The following is a 21,099-nucleotide window of genomic DNA, read 5'->3' on the forward strand; positions in this document are numbered from 1 at the left end:
ACACACACACACACACACACAAGCATATGCATTTATGCGCTCAGAAACACACACACATGCACACACACACACAAACTCAAACGTAAACAAACAGAAATGGTTTATCTCTTTTATTTGACCTGGAAAAATAGTATGGTTTAAAACTCATGGTGGAAAGCAGCTTTTCTCATTCTCTACCCACAGGTGGCGATGTCGCTCCTTTTATGGTTTGTATTGAATGTACAGGTTACTGCCAAAATAAAGGAAACACTTGAGTAAATGAGGGATACAAATTATATTGAAAGCAGGTGCTTCCACACAGGTGTGGTTCCTGAGTTAATTAAGCAATTAACATCCCATCATGCTTAAGGTCATGTATTGTGTGGAAACCCAACATTGAATTGCATTGAATTCTACGTTGGGCAGAAATTGATAGTTTGAATCAAGAAAGTTTCCTCACAACCTCTACAAGCCAGAATGTTGAATAAAAGTACATTTTTACTTACTTTACCGGTTGTCTGTGCGGTTGGTGCTTTTGGCAGTAGGGATGTGAGACAATACAGTGCCTTGCAAAAGTATTCATCCCCCTTGGCGTTTTTCCTATTTTGTTGCATTACAACCTGTAATTTAAATTGATTTTTATTTGGATTTCATGTAATGGACATACACAAAATAGTCAAAATTGGTGTAGTGAAATGAAAAAAATAACTTGTTTCAAAAAATTCTAAAAAATTAATAACGGAAAAGTGGTGCGTGCATATGTATTCATCCGCTTTGCTATGAAGCCCTAAAGAAGATCTGGTGCAACCAATTACCTTCAGAAGTCACATAATTAGTTAAATAAAGTCCACCTGTGTGCAATCTAAGTGTCACATGATCTCAGTATATATACACCTGTTCTGAAAGCCCCCAGAGTCTGCAACACCACTAAGCAAGGGGCACCACCAAGCAAGCGGCACCATGAAGACCAAGGAGCTCTCCAAACAGGTCAGGGACAAAGTTGTGGAGAAGTACAGATCAGTGTTGGGTTATAAAAAAATATCAGAAACTTTGAACATCCCACGGAGCACCATTAAATCCATTATTAAAAAATTGAAAGAATATGGCACCACAACAAACCTGCCAAGAGAGGGCCGCCCACCAAAACAGACCAGGCAAGGAGGGCATTAATCAGAGAGGCAACAAAGAGACCAAAGATAACCCTGAAGGAGCTGCAAAGCTACACAGTGGAGATTGGAGTAGCTGTCCATAGGAACACTTTAAGCCGTACACTCCACAGAGCTGGGATTTACGGAAGAGTGGCCAGAAAAAAGCCATTGCTTAAAGAAAAAAATAAGCAAACACTTTTGGTGTTTGCCAAAAGGCATGTGGGAGACTCCCCAAACACATGGAAGAAGGTACTCTGGTCAGATGAGACTCAAATTGAGCTTTTTGGCCATCAAGGAAAAGGCTATGTCTGGCGCAAACCCAACACCTCTCATCACCCCGAGAACACCACCCCCACAGTGAAGCATGGTGGTGGCGGCATCATGCTGTGGGGATGTTTTTCATCGGCAGGGACTGGGAAACTGGTCAGAATTGAAGGAATGATGGATGTTGCTAAATACAGGGAAATTCTTGAGGGAAACCCGTTTCAGTCTTTCAGAGATTTGAGACTGGGACGGAGGTTCACCTTCCAGCAGGACAATGACCCTAAGCATACTGCTAAAGCAACACTTGAGTGGTTTAAGGGGAAACATTTAAATGTCTTGGAATGGCCTAGTCAAAGCCCAGACCTCAATCCAATTGAGAATCTGTGGTATGACTTAAAGATTGCTGTACACCAGCGGAACCCATCCAACTTGAATGAGCTGGAGCAGTTTTGCCTTGAAGAATGGGCAAAAATCCCAGTGGCTAGATGTGCCAAGCTTATAGAGACATATCCCAAGAGACTTGCAGCTGTAATTGCTGCAAAAGGTGGCTCTACAAAGTATTGACTTTGGGGGGGGGGGTGAATAGTTATACACGCTCAAGTTTTCTGTTTTGTTGTCTTATTTCTTGTTTGTTTCACACACAAAAAATATTTAGCATCTTCAAAGTGGTAGGCATGTTGTGTAAATCAAATGATACAAACCCCCCCAAAATCCATTTTAATTACAGGTTGTAAGGCAACAAAATAAGAAAAATGCCAAGGGGGTATATACTTCGCAAGCCACTGTATAGTCTCTATTAGACTGGCTTAGCACACCTAACATGGACATTTCAATATTGTCAGCTAGCGTCTCTAAATTGGCAGCAAGATTGCTAGCCAGCTGAGAACCAACTAACCAACCATAGACGATTTATACACATTCAACATTGCTACCAACACACAAACAGAGAGTGAGTTAGCTATATCGACCATTCTATTTTTGTAACAGAGTGTTTTCCACACAAGGGTGGAATAGATGGCTACTAACGTTAGCTAGCTTACGTTAGCTAACAGTAGTCAAAGATAGAATGAACAAACAAACATATTTACTTTGCTGAAGGTACCAGTCTGGCATATGCGTAATTGATTGACAGTGTGCATCCAAAAGATAGCTAGCTAGCTATATGATTTAGCTGATGGCATTCAGAGTTTAATACAGGACTGTAACGTTAGCTAGCTAGCTAATTTATCTAGTCCAGCTAGGCTAGCATGCTAGCTAACATTACAGTACCTCTAATCGAGCATCTTCTGTTTGTTGTGAAGGAAGAAAACAATGGTATTGCATCACTTGTCAGCTGTCATCAAAATGGATTCCCCATCAGTTCAGCCTGAAAAGCCCTCTGATAGTGTTTGGTCACCGTAAACATAATTATGCCACTGGCAGCATCGGGGTAAATCTCTGGTAGGTAGAATGGTGAAAGATAACTAATTTAAGAACTTGTTTGTAATTAGCACAGCCAGACACAGAACACAACACGGGTATGATGACAAACGTTAGAGGAAAAACAACGTTTTTTAAATCTTGCCTAGACAAGTTCTGAGATTACTGTGTTGGTCGTTCGAAGTAAACAACGCCATCATCCAAGTTTGTGTGCACGGCCTATCTACCTAGTGTGGCGGTATTTGCATTCGCTATGAACGTCGGATTTTGTGATTCACTATGAGCAGCCGAATACACAGGAAGTCGAAACTTCCCAATTCTACATTCTGTTGTCCCGCATTTGGGTATTTTAAATGTTTTCACCCTATAGTCATCCTAACAATTCACTTATTTCTCCAGGGGATTACAGTATATCCTGGTGAATGCTAAATGAGACAAGATAGCATTCAGTGACCATTTACAGAAGTGGAATATGTGTATGTATATACACTGAGTCTATAAAACATTATGCTCTTTCCATGACACAGACTGACCAGGTGAATACAGGTGAAAGCTATGTTCCCTTATTGATGTCACTTGTTAAATCCACTTCAATCAGTGTAGATGAAGGGGAGGATTTTTAAGCCTTGAGACATGGATTGTGAATGGGTGCCATTCAGAGGGTGAATGGGCAAGACAAAAGATTTAAGAGCATTTTAGCAGACGTTTTTATCCAGAGTGACTTACAAGAGCAATTAGAGTTAAGTGCCTTGCTCAAGGGCATATCGACAGATTTTCTCCTAGTCAGCTCAGGGATTTGAACCAGCAACCTTTCACGGTTACTGGCCCAACACTCTTAACCACTAGGCTACCTGCCTTTGAGCAGGGTATGATAGTAGGTGCCAGGCCAGGCGCACCGGTTTGTGTCAAAAACTGCAAGGCTGCTGGCTTTTTCACGCTTAACAGTTTCCTATGTGTATCAAGAAAGGTCCACCACCCAAAGAACATCCAGCCAACTTGACAAAACTGTGTGATGCATTGGAGTCAACATGGGCCAGCATCCCTCTGGAACGCTTTTGACACCTTGTAGAGTCCATGCCCTGACAAATTGAGACTGTTCTGAGGGCAAAAGGGAATGTGTATTTATTCTAAACTAATCCAATCTGTAAGTGGTTGGATTTATAGCAACCGTTAGTGAAATAGTTGATCCAGTTTACATGGTGTAGGTAGTCTTCATGTACTGTATTTTCTTCCCTACTCTGACAAGTATTCTTAATGCAAGGTGTGAGTGATGTAAAAGTGCTTTATATCTTCCTGAAAATAGGCTTCCAACAGATAATTGATTTCACATTGTAAACCACCATAATGTGACACAGTAAGAAATATTCAAATAAGGCTTTACACCCTTATAACTGAAAGGAGGTCAACTGAAAGAGAAAATGTACTCTGCTGTAATTGATTGTTAATTTAAAACAACATAGAAAAGTGTAAAATGGCAAGGGAGTTGATTAAAAACGACACTGACAATAGTTAAATGGTAATTGGAGTTAAAGTTAATTTGACAAGTCAACTGACAAGCTATAGCTAACTAGCTGTTTAGCTGGCTAGCATAACCACAAACGCATGTTTAAACATATTAACCAGCTAGCTAGCACATTATCTTGTCAAACTGTTAAATGAGTAGCAAGCCAGCTACAAGTGATGCCAAATAACAAGACATATGTCTTATACAGTGAGACATGCAGAATGCAATTGGTGCCATGCTAAAAACCAACAACAAACTTGTGAGGTGATTTTCCCTGAACAGCTCATAAGGGAGACAGACCTCTGTTGTAACTAGCTATGCTGCGCTCAATATGAACAGTTAATACACAAGTTGTACATCATTTTGAAGCTAAGAATCTCCTCTTTCCAGCAGTGTATACAAATCTAAATGTGTTTTGGGGTCAATGTGACTGATTATGATAGAGCAAGTCACATATGTGCAGATAATGGGCACCATGTCATTGCTCTCTCTCTCACTCTGCTTTGTGTGATTCTTGCTAGTTGGTGAGAGGCTGGATGTCACTGGCTAGAACTCGAATTGCTAGGGGGCTGGCCCACATGGGGGGAAATGTAGGGAAAATGAAACAGCACAGCATGTAGAAAACAGTTGCTTTCAAACTAGGGATTACGTGGCTAATTGAGGTAAAACAGTAATTCTGCTCATAGATTATGCATGTATAAACTACACAATGACACATCCAGCCCAATTTACCACCAGCTCACCTGCTTTCACACCGTGATTTGACTATTTGACTATTAGATGTTCATTGTTTCTTTAGATTTTTTAAGGAATAGTTTCACCATATTAAAACGAGAGTTCAGTTCACGTAACAAGGTTGACCTTAAAATGAGGGACAGACGTAAATGAATCACTAATCATATGAAATAAATAATAACCTTTGGAAATTATTTTGTCAAACCAACAGTTGTCAAACTGTGAGCTGCCCAGTGACACGAGCCTACCAGACAAGCACTTCTGTGCTCGCTTCGATGCAAGCAACACTGAGGCATGCATGAGAGCATCAGCTGTTCCGGACGACTGTGTGATCACGCTCTCCGTAGCCAATGTGAGTAAAACCTTTAAACAGCTCAACATTCACAAGGCCGCAGGGCCAGACGGATTACCAGGACGTGTACTCCGAGCATGCGCTGATCAACTTGCAAGTGTCTTCACTGACATTTTCAACCTGTCCCTGACTGAGTCTGTAATACCAACATGTTTCAAGCAGACCACCATAGTCCCTGTGCCCAAGAACACTAAGGTAACCTGCCTAAATGACTACAGACCTGTAGCATTCACGTCTGTAGCCATGAAGTGCTTTGAAAGGCTGGTCATGGCTCACATCAACACCATTATCCCAGAAACCCTAGACCCACTCAATTTGCATACCGCCCCAACAGATCCACAGATGATGCAATCTCTATTGCACTCGACACTGCCCTTTTCCACCTGGACAAAAGGAACACCTACGTGAGAATGCTATTCATTGACTACAGCTCAGCGTTCAACACCATAGTACCCTCAAAGCTTATCACTAAGCTAAGGACCCTGGGACTAAACACCTCCCTCTGCAACTGGATCCTGGACTTCCTGACGGGCCGCCACCAGGTGGTAAGGGTAGGTAACAACACATCTGCCACGCTGATCCTCAACACGGGGGCCCCTCAGGGGTGCGTGCTCAGTCCCCTCCTGTACTTTTTTTGGTATTTTATTAGGATCCCCATTAGCTGTTGCAAAAGCAGCAGCTACTCTTCCTGGGGTCCACACAAAACATGAAACATGACATAATACAGAACATTAATAGACAAGAACAGCTCAAGCACAGAACTACATACATTTTTGTTAAGGCACACGTAGCCTACATATCAATACATACACTTAAACTATCTAGGTCAAATAGGGGAGAGGCATTGTGCCGTGAGGTGTTGCTTTTTCTGTTTTTTAAAACCAGGTTTGCTGTTTATTTGAGCAATATGAGATGGAACGGAGTTCCATGCAATAATGGCTCTATATAATACTGTACGCTTTCTTGAATTTGTTCTGGATTTGGGGACTGTGAAAAGACTCCTGGTGGCATGTCTAGTGGGGTAAGTGTGTGTGTCAGAGCTGTGTGTAAGTTGATTATGCAAACAATTTGTGATTTTCAACACATTAATGTGTACTCCCTGTTCACCCATGACTGCATGACTCCAACACCATCATTAAGTTTGCCGACGACACAACAGTGGTAGGCCTGATCACCGACAACGATGAGACAGCCTATAGGGAGGAGGTCAGAGACCTGGCCGTGTGGTGCCAGGATAACAACCTCTCCCTCAACGTGATCAAGACAAAGGAGATTATTGTGGACTACAGGAAAAAGAAGAGGACCGAGCACGCCCCCATTCTCATCGACAGGGCTGTTGTGAAGCAGGTTGAGAGCTTCAAGTTCCTTGGTGTCCACATCACCAACAAACTATTATGGTCCAAACAACCAAGACAGTCGTGAAGAGCTGTGAAGCCAGTCGTGAAGCCTATTGCCCTCAGGAGACTGAAAAGATTTGGCATGGGTCCTCAGATCCTCAAAAAGTTCTACAGCTGCATCATCGAGAGCATCCTGACTGGTTGCATCACTACCTGGTATGGCAACTGCTCGGCCTCCGACCGCAAGGCACTACAGAGGGTACTGCGTACGGCCCAGTACATCACCGGGGACAAGGTGATGTCACCAGGCAGGCCGAAATTCCATCCCACCAAAACAGCCTGAAATTTCGTACAAGATGGACAGGCAGACTTTTCAAACAGCTCTGACATTAAAAGGGCATTATCATATATTTCACAGTAATAGTCCAACCTCAGTGTGGAAATATACAGTGGGGAAAAAAAGTATTTAGTCAGCCACCAATTGTGCAAGTTCTCCCACTTAAAAAGATGAGAGAGGCCTGTAATTTTCATCATAGGTACACGTCAACTATGAAAGACAAATTGAGAATTTTTTTCTCCAGAAAATCACATTGTAGGATTTTTTATGAATTTATTTGCAAATTATGCTGGAAAATAAGTATTTGGTCACCTACAAAAAAGCAAGATTTCTGGCTCTCACAGACCTGTAACTTCTTATTTAAGAGGCTCCTCTGTCCTCCACTCGTTACCTGTATTAATGGCACCTATTTGAACTTGTTATCAAATCAAATCAAATCAAATCAAATCAAATTTTATTGGTCACATGCGCCGAATACAACAGGTGCAGACATTACAGTGAAATGCTTACTTACAGCCCTTAACCAACAGTGCATTTATTTTAAACAAAAAAGTAAGAATAAAACAACAACAAAAAAGTGTTGAGAAAAAAAGAGCAGAAGTAAAATAAAGTGAAATAAAGTGACAGTAGGGAGGCTATATATACAGTAAAATAAAGTGACAGTAGGGAGGCTATATATACAGGGGGGTACCGTTGCATAGTCAATGTGCGGGGGCACCGGCTAGTTGAGGTAGTTGAGGTAATATGTACATGTGGGTAGAGTTAAAGTGACTATGCATAAATACTTAACAGAGTAGCAGCAGCGTAAAAAGGATGGGGTGGGGGGGCAGTGCAAATAGTCCGGGTAGCCATGATTAGCTGTTCAGGAGTCTTATGGCTTGGGGGTAGAAGCTGTTGAGAAGTCTTTTGGACCTAGACTTGGCACTCCGGTACCGCTTGCCGTGCGGTAGCAGAGAGAACAGTCTATGACTAGGGTGGCTGGAGTCTTTTACAATTTTGAGGGCCTTCCTCTGACACCGCCTGGTATAGAGGTCCTGGATGGCAGGGAGCTTTGCCCCAGTGATGTACTGGGCCGTACGCACTACCCTCTGTAGTGCCTTGCGGTCAGAGGCCAAGCAGTTGCCATACCAGGCGGTGATGCAACCAGTCAGGATGCTCTCGATGGTGCAGCTGTAGAATTTTTTAAGGATCTGAGGACCCATGCCAGTATAAAAGACACCTGTCCACAACCTCAGACAGTCACACTCCAAACTCCACTATGGCCAAGACCAAAGAGCTGTCAAAGGACACCAGAAACAAAATTATAGACCTGCACCGGCTGGGAAGACTGAATCTGCAATAGGTAAGCAGCTTGGTTTGAAGAAATCAACTGTGGGAGCAATTATTAGGAAACGGAAGACATACAAGACCACTGATAATCTCCCTCGATCTGGGGCTCCATGCAAGATCTCACCCCGTGGGTGAATGACCTGCAGAGAGCTGGGACCAAAGTAACAAAGCCTACCATCTACAGTAACACACTACGCCGCCAGGGACTCAAATCCTGCAGTGCCAGACGTGTCCCCATGCTTAAGCCAGTACATGTCCAGGCCCGTCTGAAGTTTGCTAGAGTGCATTTGGATGATCCAGAAGAGGATTGGGAGAATGTCATATGGTCAGATGAAACCAAAATATAACTTTTTGGTAAAAACTCAACTCGTCGTGTTTGGAGGACAAAGAATGCTGAGTTGCATCCAAAGAACACCATACCTACTGTGAAGCATGGGGGTGGAAACATCATGCTTTGGGGCTGTTTTTCTGCAAAGGGACCAGGACCACTGATCCGTGTAAAGGAAAGAATGAATGGGGCCATGTATCGTGAGATTTTGAGTGAAAACCTCCTTCCATCAGCAAGGGCATTGAAGATGAAACGTGGCTGGGTCTTTCAGCATGACAATGATCCCAAACACACCGCCCGGGCAACGAAGGAGTGGCTTCGTAAGAAGCATTTCAAGGTCCTGGAGTGGCCTAGCCAGTCTCCAGATCTCAACCCCATAGAAAATCTTTGGAGGGAGTTGAAAGTCCGTGTTGCCCAGCGACAGCCCCAAAACATCACTGCTCTAGAGGAGATCTGCATGGAGGAATGGGCCAAAATACCAGCAACAGTGTGTGAAAACCTTGTGAAGACTTACAGAAAACGTTTGACCTGTGTCATTGCCAACAAAGGGTATATAACAAAGTATTGAGAAACTTTTGTTATTGACCAAATACTTATTTTCCACCATAATTTGCAAATAAATTCATAAAAAATCCTACAATGTGATTTTCTAAGATTTTTATTTCTTATTTTGTCTGTCATAGCTGACGTGTACCTATGATGAAAATTACAGGCCTCTCTCATCTTTTTAAGTGGGAGAACTTGCACAATTGGTGGCTGACTAAATACTTTTTTCCCCCACTGTACATAAAACAAAGGAAAATCACGTTTTTGCCTGCACTGAGCCTTTAAAACTGTAACATTTTCTCTACACCCCATGGCAAAATGAGTAGAACTGCAGCAAACTTGCTGCAAAACTGCACATTTTTTCTCTCAGCTCCATGACAAAATGTGTTGAATTGCAAAAACAATGCTTTAAAACTGCAACATTTTCTCTACGCCCCATGGCAAAATGTGTGAAATTTCAGGAAATTACATTTACTGCGAGGTGGGGAGCCCCCCAACCAAATCGGACACATGGGCACATAGACACACACGGACACACACACACACAACTTAAGCATGTATGCACTCAGAAACATCACACATAAACACAAAGAGAAACAAACAGAAATGGTGGACAGAAGCTTTTTCTCATTCTCTACCAACAGGTGGCGATGTCTCTCCTTTTATTGTTTTTATTGGATGTATGAGTTCAAGACCGTCAACAGGAAGCATGTCTTGTACTTTACTTTATATCTAAATTATGGTAAAAATAGGACAAACTCTCTCTCTCTCACACACACAGTTTTGATAAAACTTGGTTCTCTTGAGTATGGACGTACTATGAACATAATATCCAATTAACAGTGAAAGTGGAAAGGGTAAACAGCACAGGCAGTACTGGTGCACAAATATGAGGCAACATAATCAGTAGATGTGATGACTAATATAACTGGTTTGTCAGACTTAAGTCACAAAGTCCATCTATCTTATCTTGCACCCTTTTTTTTTTATGCTGGTGTTGTACCGTGGCAGCTCTAGCAGGGCAGAAATTTGACTAACTGACTTGTTGGAAAGGAGGCATCCTATGACGGTGGCACGTTGAAAGTCACTGAGCTCTTGAGTACTGGCCATTATACTGCCAATATTTGTCTATGGAGATTGCATGGCTGTGCTCGATTTTATACACCTGTCAGCAACGGTGTGGCTGAAATAGCCGAATCCACTAATTTGAAGGGGTGTCCACATACTTTTGGCCACGTAGTGTACTTTCCTAACCCTAAATAATATACAAGTTCAGAGAATATTTAAATATACCAATTGGTGCTGAAAAGGAGATGAATATCTGTCTATTTAGATGGTTTTCTTTAATTGATCCCTATCATGAACAGGGTGCAGTGTAGTTAATTAAAGACAACACCTTGAATACTTAATTTACTCAAAATACAAATGGTAAGGAAAGTGAGGTTGGGGTTTGTTTACACCCATTTGGGTCATTGTGTGCTGTCATTCTGAATGCAACATGTACCAATAACACGATGAGAAGAATCTACCTGGGTCAAATAATACCTCAGAGGAAAAGTATGTACCATGTGAAGGTCTTTGTCTCAACAAGCACAGTGAAGTAAAAACTGTCCCAGTTACCATTTATTTGGCATCGTATCAGTTTCACTTTCTGCCTACAATTTCCTGAAAATCATGTGACTTCTATTTGTGTTGAGTGTCGAACCTTGCCTAGGCCTTACTACAGAAATATGCAGGGACATATGACTTTGAATCAAAGTCGAAAAGTGACTGGATTTGCAACAAAAAAAATTAACCCAAGGTTTACGCTAAATCCAATGACATGGTGACATTTGTGGTTGATTTCATGTTGAATTCACTGTTAGTTGACAACTCAACCAAATGTAAATCAAAACTAGACCTTGAAATGACGTCTGTGCCCAGTCGGTAATAATGCATCATCGCCATTGTACAATTGCTGAATCTTTTGAACAATTGCCAGAGAAAGCAGATCAACCTATTTTCTTGGATCAAACGATCAGATACTTACAACTGTTTGACATATAGAATTGACACAGATAAACATCAAGTTTTCATTGACTGCATTAATAAGTACTATTTTCTATTTCGTATGTAATGAGTTGCTCTCTTGTTCTCTGATTAGCACGCTTGTATCATGGAACTATTTACATAGTTCTGGAATGTTTTGAAACAGAAAGTATTTGCCACAGATTGTTAACACTGGTCTAACTTACAGTATTCATCTCATTCTCCAGTGACAGTTGTTTTTCCAGTCAGTCAACCATTTCAAGGTTTAGATGTTATTCCCATTGAACTTTGTTCCTTAGTGTCAACCTTACTTTAAGACATGATCATTCCAGTACATTTACTGAGTGCATTTTCAAGAGGATAAAAAAAAAACAGCATCTACAATGCTGGGCTGATGATGCAGGACATTTTGTTCCAAAGCCCTGACTTGATAAGAGGGAACAATTTGCCATTGTTTAAAATTAGGATTACATTAGGACAAATAAAGTATCACTGAATAGTTTGTCACAGTTTTTATTACATTAAAAAACTAAGCCAGAATATAAAGATTTGATGAAATACAAAATATAATGAAATGCTAAATATATGTGTAGGAGCAATGTGAGTATGACACTACCATAACCTTCTAAATTTTCATTACTTAACTGAATATTCTTAGTTGTTTGGCCTCATTATCTACTTTATCACATTTCATAGGTGCTGCACAAATCATTTATCAGCTAAGTTGATAAGCCACAGAACAGCGCCCCTGGATGGAGAGCAGTTTTAGGGTTTAAGTCCCTTGCGCAAGGGCACAACGGCAGGAGGTGGTACCTGGAATCATAGACCAACAGCCCTCTATTTCCCACAGTTCTGTTTTTACACCCTGTCCGGGGATTGATTCAGCAACCTTCCGCCTCTCTAAAGCCTAATTTTGCAACTTCTGCTTCTGCGGCGTCCGCTAGGTCGGTTTAAACTAAATGATGCATCGAAAGTTTGCATCTGATGGCACACCTCCTTTTTCCAGCATGACATTTGCTTACAAATGATATGTGAAGCTTCTATGTATGTAGTGTAGGACATTATGAAGGCATTATGATGGCGTCATGAAGGCTTTATTAGATATACCTGGTTTAAAGTGTGATTATGTAGCTTCAAAGTATACATAAAGCATAAAGCTTCAAAGTATACATACTGTATATGTTCCAGTGTGCATGTTACAAAATATGGTGGAATATCTAAGCTATTCCTACGTTTGCGTCTGTCCAAAATATCAGAATCTGATATGATTGATTGCTGAAAAGAGTCTATGATGTTGTTTTTCACTGTCAAGTCATCTGCATCCTCTGTACTTATGAAGATCTCAGTTTCAGAGCTAAAACGTATAGGCTCCTCCATGCTTTTCCGGCGTTTGCGTTTGTACAGAATCTTTGTCGCTTGCACAGAGTCAGAAAAAGCTTCTGCCTCAAATTCCACTCCAAAGGACATATTTACGTCACGCACAATATCAATATTAAAAATCTTTTTGAATTTAACCATATATATCTCAAATTACTGGCACAGGTAGTACCGGATTACAGGGTCACCAGTAGCAATCTTATTTAGAATGACCTGACAGGCTAACATAGTCACACTTTAATTCCAGGATGATGAAAGAAAGAGAGAAACAGAGAGATAGGGAGAGAGAAAGCAGAGTGGTTGTCGCTATCCATCCGGAAGCTCCCAGCAGCGGTAACAGGAGGGCAGCGATGGCACATAGGTTCTCATGTGGTCCGTGTGTTCTCCATCCGCTGTCTTGGCCCCTGCTTTAGCCCTGGCCCCAGCCCTGCAGTGCAAAGAAAGGTTGTTAGTTCAAAAACATGTTTCCTCTCTTAAGCAATCAATAATTAGATTTGCACAGTATATATTTACATTTACATCATTTAGCAGACGCTCTTATCCAGAGCGACTTACAGGAGCAATTAGGGTTAAGTGCCTTGCTCAAGGGCACATCGACATAATTTTTTCACCTAGTCGGCTCGGGGATTAGAACCAGCGACCTTTCGGTTACTGGCACAACGCTCTTACCCACTAAGCTACCTGCTGCATATGGTATTTATGGATAATTAATATGCTGATGATAATGATAATGAATATAAAGGTAATGATAATGAGTAAGATCTTGACAATAGTGAATTGTGCCTTCAGAAAGTATTCATAGACTTATTCTTACACATTTTGTTGTATTACAGCCTGAATTCAAAGTTGATTAAATATATATTTTTCTACACACAACATCCCATAATGCAAAGTGAAAACAAGTTTAGAATTTTTTGCACATTTATTGAAAATGAAATACAGAAATAGCTCATTTCCATAAGTATTCACATCCCTGAGTCAATACTTTGTAGAAGCACCTTTGGCAGCGATTACAGCTGCAAGTCTTTCTGGGTAAGTCTCAACTGATTTGTGAAGCTTTTGTCACGCCCTGGCTCTAGGGACTCTTTTAAGTTGAGCCAGGGTGTGTAGAGTTTATGTTTTGTGCTCGTTGTGTCTAGTCTAGTTTTGTAGATCTATGTTGGCCAGAGTGGTTCTCAATCAGAGGCAACGAGTATCAGCTGTTGCTGGTTGTCTCTGATTGGGAACCATATTTAGTCAGGTGGTTTTCCCACAGTGTTTGTGGGATTTTGTTCCGTGTTGGTTTGTACCTGTGGACGTCACGTATCGATTTGTTGTTTTGTTTGTGTATCATTTAATAAATAAGTATGTTCACCTTCCACGCTGCGCCTTGGTCCTCTATATCCGACGTTCGTGACAGCTTTGCACAACTGGATTGTACAATATTTGCACATTTTCCTTTTTTAAATTCTTTAAGCTCTATCAAGTTGGTTGTTGATCACTGCTAAACAGGCACTCTCTAGTCTTGCCATAGATTTTCAAGACGATTTAAGTCAAAACTGTAACTAGGCCGCTGAGGAACATTCAATGTCGTCTTGGTAAGCAACTCCTTTTCATTTTTAATTAATTTGTTTAAAAAATTCTAAAAACATAATTTTACTTTGACATAAAGGGGTATTGTGTGTCGGCCTGTGACACAAAATCTCAATTTAATCAATTTTAAATTCAGGCTGTAACACAACAAAAATGTGGAAAAAGTCTAAAAGTTTTCACAGCCCCTGACTTTTTCCACATTTTGTTGTGTTACAGCCTGAACGCACTGTATGCAACAGAATGAAGCCTTGAAAAATGAATAACACTATTGTCCTGACAAAAGAGACCAGACAGCGTTCATTGGCAGTTAAAGTAGAGAAACGTATATATTTACCCATGGGGAGGCCGAGGACCACACATCCAGAAGAGTATTGTTGTCATGACTGTTTCAATACATCTTGCTGATAGGAGGAGATGGGACAGAATATTATTAATAATAATAATTGAACCAGCTATGTAAGACCGTAGGACATTATGAAGGCATCATGAAGACTTTATTAGACTTGTTGTATCTCCAAAGTATACTTAAAGCATGTATATGTTGCAGTGTACATGTCACAGCTTCACTCAAAAACGTGGTGGAATGTTTAATCTATTCCTACGTTTGAGTCTGTCCAAAATATCAGACTCTGATTGGACAATGCTGGGAAGTTACTGTTTTTCACTCTTAATGGAGCATTACTAGAGTGTTTCAGATACATTTTATTTGTATTCAGGAAAGCAGTGAGTTGCTGCACAACAACTTTTTCACTCTTAATGCTTTATAATCTGCATCATGTATACTTGGTAACGTTATATACTTGGTGTTCTCACTTTCAGAGCTAATAATAAACATGAGCTGGTGCACACCCAGAGAAAAGTATTTTATGTAGAGGTGCTGACTAACGCCCAATAAACTATAAGCTATAAAAAGAGAGTCGCACACTATATATAAACTCCCAGTAATGTATTGGGTAAATCACCAACGTTTCAGAATCACTGTGCCTTCACACTTTCAGAGCTAAAATATCCACGCTCCTTAATGTTTTTCAGGACGTTTGCGTTTGTAAATAATATTTGTCACCTGCTCAGAAAAGGGTTCTGCCTCGAGTTTCACCCCATTAGCCGTATTTAGGCCTACGTCACACATACCTTGTTAGTGTGATGTAAACAATGCAATACCAAAATATATATTGTGCAGTGTAATAACATGCAGTCTTCATATAATGAAATAAATCATTTACCTTAATTGTGAAATAAAAGGATTAGCCAGAGTTAGTGCTCTTTGATTGCTCAGTTGAATGGATGTTGGATTCAAACTAGAAGCTTTTATAGAAACCTGTTGTCATGGCTGTACGCCTGTGTTCATGATTGGTCTCTGAAAGAGCCTGACTGTACGTGTGTGTTCATGATTGGCCTGTGACTGGGACTTACCCTGAGCTTGGTATAAAAAAAAAGCCCCCATTTCCTTTGAAAAAAAAGAAAGAGCCTTATTTGATCGAATAGACCTACCACTGGTCCGACCAGATTTTCTGTGTTCTATGAAATGAACCCTAAAGAAGGTGACTTTGTGGTTGTTCAATGCTGCAAGCACTATTGAATCATTTCTGATTGCATAGGGACGCAATTCGCCAGGAAATATCCAAGTTGCAATATTAGTTGTTGGAATGTCTATTACTCTACTGGCTAATATATCATCTCAGTATTTCACCAATGTTTGCGTTCTCGAATCAATCAAGGCCTTTTTTCCCCATAGTTAGTAATCAAGTTAGCAATACTGAAGACAGAATTAACTGGAGCTGCAAATGCATGGGAGTCGACCAATGTGTCAAAACATTTGGCCTGAATGCCAAGCGTCACGTCTGGAGAAAACCTGGCACCAGGTTTAGATGTTAATCCCATTGAACTTTGTTCCTTAGTGTCAACCTTACTTTAAGACATGATCATTCCAGTACATTTACTGAGTGCATTTTCAAGAGGATTAAAAAAAAAACAGCTGGGTTGATGATGCAGGACATTTTGTTCCAAAGCCCTGACTTGATAAGAGGGAACAATTTGCCATTGTTTAAAATTAGGATTACATTAGGACAAATAAAGTATCACTGAATAGTTTGTCACAGTTTTTATTACATTAAAAAACTAAGCCAGAATATAAAGATTTGATGAAATACAAAATATAATGAAATGCTAAATATATGTGTAGGAGCAATGTGAGTATGACACTACCATAACCTTCTAAATTTTCATTACTTAACTGAATATTCTTAGTTGTTTGGCCTCATTATCTACTTTATCACATTTCATAGGTGCTGCACAAATCATTTATCAGCTAAGTTGATAAGCCACAGAACAGCGCCCCTGGATGGAGAGCAGTTTTAGGGTTTAAGTCCCTTGCGCAAGGGCACAACGGCAGGAGGTGGTACCTGGAATCATAGACCAACAGCCCTCTATTTCCCACAGTTCTGTTTTTACACCCTGTCCGGGGATTGATTCAGCAACCTTCCGCCTCTCTAAAGCCTAATTTTGCAACTTCTGCTTCTGCGGCGTCCGCTAGGTCGGTTTAAACTAAATGATGCATCGAAAGTTTGCATCTGATGGCACACCTCCTTTTTCCAGCATGACATTTGCTTACAAATGATATGTGAAGCTTCTATGTATGTAGTGTAGGACATTATGAAGGCATTATGATGGCGTCATGAAGGCTTTATTAGATATACCTGGTTTAAAGTGTGATTATGTAGCTTCAAAGTATACATAAAGCATAAAGCTTCAAAGTATACATACTGTATATGTTCCAGTGTGCATGTTACAAAATATGGTGGAATATCTAAGCTATTCCTACGTTTGCGTCTGTCCAAAATATCAGAATCTGATATGATTGATTGCTGAAAAGAGTCTATGATGTTGTTTTTCACTGTCAAGTCATCTGCATCCTCTGTACTTATGAAGATCTCAGTTTCAGAGCTAAAACGTATAGGCTCCTCCATGCTTTTCCGGCGTTTGCGTTTGTACAGAATCTTTGTCGCTTGCACAGAGTCAGAAAAAGCTTCTGCCTCAAATTCCACTCCAAAGGACATATTTACGTCACGCACAATATCAATATTAAAAATCTTTTTGAATTTAACCATATATATCTCAAATTACTGGCACAGGTAGTACCGGATTACAGGGTCACCAGTAGCAATCTTATTTAGAATGACCTGACAGGCTAACATAGTCACACTTTAATTCCAGGATGATGAAAGAAAGAGAGAAACAGAGAGATAGGGAGAGAGAAAGCAGAGTGGTTGTCGCTATCCATCCGGAAGCTCCCAGCAGCGGTAACAGGAGGGCAGCGATGGCACATAGGTTCTCATGTGGTCCGTGTGTTCTCCATCCGCTGTCTTGGCCCCTGCTTTAGCCCTGGCCCCAGCCCTGCAGTGCAAAGAAAGGTTGTTAGTTCAAAAACATGTTTCCTCTCTTAAGCAATCAATAATTAGATTTGCACAGTATATATTTACATTTACATCATTTAGCAGACGCTCTTATCCAGAGCGACTTACAGGAGCAATTAGGGTTAAGTGCCTTGCTCAAGGGCACATCGACATAATTTTTTCACCTAGTCGGCTCGGGGATTAGAACCAGCGACCTTTCGGTTACTGGCACAACACTCTTACCCACTAAGCTACCTGCTGCATATGGTATTTATGGATAATTAATATGCTGATGATAATGATAATGAATATAAAGGTAATGATAATGAGTAAGATCTTGACAATAGTGAATTGTGCCTTCAGAAAGTATTCATAGACTTATTCTTACACATTTTGTTGTATTACAAAATATAATGAAATGCTAAATATATGTGTAGGAGCAATGTGAGTATGACACTACCATAACCTTCTACATTTTCATTACTTAACTGAATATTGTTAGTTGTTTGGCCTCATGATCTACTTCATCACATTTCATAGGCGCTGCACAAATCATTTATCAGCTAAGTTGATAAGCCACAGAACAGCGCCCCTGGATGGAGCGCAGTTTTAGGGTTTAAGTCCCTTGCGCAAGGGCACAACGGCAGGAGGTGGTACCTGGAATCATAGACCAACAGCCCTCTAGTTCCCACTGTTCTGTTTTTACACCCTGACCGGGGATTGAATCAGCAACCTTCTGCCTCTCTAAAGCCTCATTTTGCAACTTCTGCGCCGTCCGCAAAAAAAAAAAAATAAAAAAAAAAATGGTGACCTGATTAGAAAAACTAGTCCCATCATAGCCCATATAAAACCTTTTTACAACTGATTAATGACTGTCAAACCCTAAAGGGTCCGGGGTTTTCCTGGTTAGGTTACCAGATATAGAAAAACTCCGGGTCCCAGGGGGAAGAAATTGCCCCACCACTCTGGGACCTATGGTGCCACTAGTCTGCTCGAGGTTGTCAGTTATCGTCAGGTATGTGGATGATCAGGGCTTTATTCAGGAAAGTTTCTTGGGCTTTGTGAATTCTGGAGATTAACTGAGTTTAACTTCATGGAGAAACTTGTTGCCCAACCCTATGATGGCGCTGCTGTAATGGAATGTACAGTTGAAGTCGGAAGGTTACATACACCTTAGCCAAATACATTTAAACTAAGTTTTTCACAATTCCTGACATTTAAGCCTAGTAAAAATTCCCTGTCTTAGGTCAGTTACGATCACCACTTTATTTTAAGAATGTGAAATGTCAGAATAATAGTAGAGAGAACGATTTATTTCAGCTTTTATTTCTTTCATCACATTCCCAGTGGGTCAGAAGTTTGCATACACTCAATTAGTATTTGGTAGCATTGCCTTTTAATTGTTTAACTTGGGTCAAACGTTTCGGGTAGCCGTCAACAAGCTGCCCACAATAAGTTGGGTGATTTTGGCCCATTCCTCCTGACAGAGCTGGTGTAACTGAGTCAGGTTTGTAGGCCTCCTTGCTCACACACGCTTTTTCAGTTCTGCCCACACATTTTTTATAGGATTGAGGACAGGGCTTTGTGATGGCCACTCCAATACCTTTACTTTGTTGTCCTTAAGCCATTTTGCCACAACTTTGGAAGTATGCTTGGGGTCATTGTCCATTTGGAAGACCCATTTCCAACCAAACTTTAACTTCCTGGCTGATGTCTTGAGATGTTGCTTCAATATATCCACACAATTTTCCTTCCTCATGATGCCATCTATTTTGTGAAGTGCACCAGTCCCTCCTGCAGCAAAGCACCCCCACAGCATGATGCTGCCACCCCCGTGCTTCACGGTTGGGATGATGTTCTTCGGCTTGCAAGCACCCCCTTTTTCCTCCAAACATAACGATGATCATTATAGCCAAACAGTTCTATTTTTGTTTCATCGGACCAGAGGACATTTCTCCAAAAAGTACGATCTTTGTCCCCATGTGCAGTTGCAAACCGTAGTCTGGCTTTTTTATGGCGGTTTTGGAGCAGTGGCTTCTTCCTTGTTGAGTGGCCTTTCAGGTTATGTTGATATAGGACTTGTTTTACTGTGGATATAGATACCTTTGTTCCTGTTTCCTCCAGCATCTTCACAAGGTCCTTTGCTGTTGTTCTGGGATTGATTTACACTTTTCGCACCAAACTACGTTCATCTCTAAGAGACAGAACGCGTCTCCTTCCTGACCTATTGTACTATTGTTTGTACAGATTAAAGTGGTACCTTCAGGTGTTTGGAAATTGCTCCCAAGGATGAACCAGACTTTTGGAGGTCTACATTTTTTTTCTGAGGTCTTGGCTGATTTCCCCATGATGTCAAGCAAAGAGGGACTGAGTTTGAAGGTAGGCCTTGAAATACATCCACAGGTACACCTCCAATTGACTCACATGATGTAAATTAGCCTATCAGAAGCTTCTAAAGCTATGACATCATTTTCTGGAATTTTCCAAGCTGTTAAAAGGCACAGTCAACTTAGTGTATGTAAACTTCTGACCCACTGGAATTGTGAATTATAAGTGAAATAATCTGTCTGTAAACAATTATTGGAAAAATTACTTGTGTCATGCACAAAGTAGATGTCATAACCGACTTGCCAAAACTACAGGTTGTTAACAAGACATTTGTGGAGTGGTTGAAAAACTAGTTTTAATGACTCCAACCTAAGTGTATGTAAACTTCCGACTTCAAATGTACATGCATGTAAGTCCACCATTGTAAAAGAGTGTATAATTTATATCATACACCACCTTAAATATTTGGAAACAAAAATCCTTTAAATTGAAATTAAGTTATTCTGAATGAGATAACACAACATGCTGCTGAGTTTTTATTCCACACATTTATGTTTGGCTTTTTTCCATATATTTTTAAATAGTTAATCTAATAATAGCCTGCTCACCCTCCATCCAACTCCAAGGAGATGACATCATGGAGGTCTTGGAAGGTCATAGGCCACACCTGATAACCGTTTCCTTTTCTTTTTTCCCTCTGATGATGACTTCCTCCTCTTGTTTTGAGGAGGAGTGTCAGTCTCCTCAGAGCCCTGTCCGTTCCCCTGCTTGGCGCTCGCTTCGCCTCCCTGCTCTGTGCTCGGCCCAGAGTTCTGAGAGGATCTCTTCTGGCTTCGTCTCTTGCCGGATGTCCGCCTTCCCCTCTTTTTCTCTCTCCCTCTCCCTTGTGGGGAGGTGCGGCGACGTGAGTGGCTTCGGCGGCTTGAGGAGCTTCGGCAGTGCCTGATGGTGCATTTACCTGCACTTACACCACGCCGGGGGCTACTTCTGCTCCCTGCTTGCCCAGGTAGAGCTGTCCCATCCTGGGGTGAGTCAGCGGCAGTGCTTGGAGGCATTGGTGGGGCGTCATCCACAGAAAGACTGGGATCCAGATTTAGGGTCTTGGTGCTCCCACAGAAGCGAAG

At 41.0% G+C, this 21,099-nt stretch overlaps 2 long non-coding RNA genes across 2 annotated transcripts in view; both read right to left on the reverse strand.

Moving 5' to 3' along the window:
• Positions 1–10,883: 10,883 nt before the first annotated feature.
• LOC311147122 overlaps positions 10,884–21,099 on the reverse strand; it is a 73,245-nt gene continuing 63,029 nt past the window's right edge. The window contains exon 2 of the long non-coding RNA XR_014614741.1: positions 10,884–10,929. This is a non-coding gene — a long non-coding RNA (uncharacterized lncRNA). The remainder of the gene's footprint in view (positions 10,930–21,099) is intronic.
• On the reverse strand, positions 11,804–15,470 carry LOC311147120. The gene is made up of 2 exons (XR_014614739.1): positions 14,590–15,470; positions 11,804–13,110 (listed from the first exon to the last, which is right to left on the reverse strand). It is a non-coding gene; the product is annotated as an uncharacterized lncRNA (long non-coding RNA).

This window comes from Coregonus lavaretus (assembly GCF_964263955.1).
Source record: "Coregonus lavaretus genome assembly, chromosome: 19".
NCBI lineage: Eukaryota > Metazoa > Chordata > Actinopteri > Salmoniformes > Salmonidae > Coregonus > Coregonus lavaretus.